Source organism: Gossypium hirsutum, chromosome A01, assembly GCF_007990345.1.
Source record: "Gossypium hirsutum isolate 1008001.06 chromosome A01, Gossypium_hirsutum_v2.1, whole genome shotgun sequence".
In the NCBI taxonomy this organism is placed as follows: domain Eukaryota; kingdom Viridiplantae; phylum Streptophyta; class Magnoliopsida; order Malvales; family Malvaceae; genus Gossypium; species Gossypium hirsutum.
Window position 1 is genome coordinate 94,604,916 of NC_053424.1, and position 1,443 is coordinate 94,606,358.

A 1,443-nucleotide genomic window follows, 5' to 3' on the forward strand; every position below is an offset into this window, starting at 1 on the left:
GCTAAACCTAGTTTAACAGGAGTTGAATCGAGTATAGTTCGACCTGCTATTGCTGCAAGTAATTTTGAATTGAAACCTAACATGATTCAAATGATACAACAGTTTGTTCAATTTGATGGTTTGCAAGACGAGGATCTAAACCCTTATCTAGCAAACTTTTTAGAATTCTACGACACATTTAAGATCAATGGTGTTTCTAACGATGCCATTCGCCTTCGGTTATTTCCCTTTTCATTAAGGAATAAGGCTAAACAGTGGTTGAACTCGTTACCACGAGGACTAATCACCACTTGGGAACAAACGACCCAAAAGTTTTTGCTTAAATATTTCCCACTGGCTAAAATAGCTAAACTAAGGAATGATATTTCTTCTTTTGTGCAGATGGATTTAGAAACACTCTATGATGCATGGGAGAGATACAATGATCTATTGAGAAGGTGCCCTCACCATGGGTTACCACTTTGGCTACATGTTCAAACTTTTCACAATGGCTTGAATCCTTCGACTAGACAGATGATTGACCCAGCTGCTGGTGGGACTATTAATAATAAGACACCTGGAGAGGCCTATGAATTTATAGAAGAGATGCCATTGAATAATTATCAGTGGAAAGTTATGAGGACAAGGTCAACAAAAGTGGCCAGCGTGTTTAATGTTGATTCGATTACTATGCTCTCTAATCAGGTAGATCTTTTGAATAGAAAAATTGATGGTTTACTTGGTTCTTCACAGGTTCATCCAGTAATGCAGTGCGATGCAAGAGGAGGTGGAACAAGCAATTTAGAATACCCACCATATGGCCACAACATAGTGAATGAACAAATGAATTATATGAGTAATAATCCTCGACCTCAAAATAATCCTTATAGTAATACTTACAATGGAGGTTGGAGGAACCACCTAAATTTTTCATGGGGAGGCCAAGGGAATCAGAGACCAGCACCCCCTCCAGGCTTCCAACAACAACCTTACCAGCAAGAGAAAAATCCGAACCTTGAGGAGATGATGACAAAATTTATTTCAGTAGCGAAAATCTATTTTCAGAACACTAAAACTGCACTTAAAAATCAGCAAGCATCGATTCAAGGGCTCGAGAATCAAATTCGATAGTTGGCTAAGATGATTTCAAAGAGACCACCAGGAAGTCTACCTAGTAACACCGAACCCAATCCAAAAGAACATGTGAAAGTAGTTACATTAAGGAGTGGGAAAGTGTTAGATGAATCTGAAAAGAAGCCACCACAAGAAGCTGACAGAGCCGAAAGAGAGGATGGAGAACCCGAAAGCAATGACAATCCAATGCCAAAGGAATACAAACCACCAATCCCATATCCAGCAAAGTTAAAGAAAGACCGCATGGATGCACAATTCAGTAAATTTCTTGAACTTTTTAAACAACTGCATATTAACTTACCTTTTGTTGAAGCTATATCGCAGATGCCT

General features: G+C 38.9%; 1 non-coding gene across 1 annotated transcript; it reads right to left on the reverse strand.

Annotated features, from left to right (window-relative positions):
• Positions 1-348: 348 nt before the first annotated feature.
• On the reverse strand, positions 349-455 carry LOC121207903 (small nucleolar RNA R71). Its single transcript, XR_005903001.1, has one exon. It is a non-coding gene; the product is annotated as a small nucleolar RNA R71 (small nucleolar RNA).
• Positions 456-1,443: the final 988 nt, after the last annotated feature.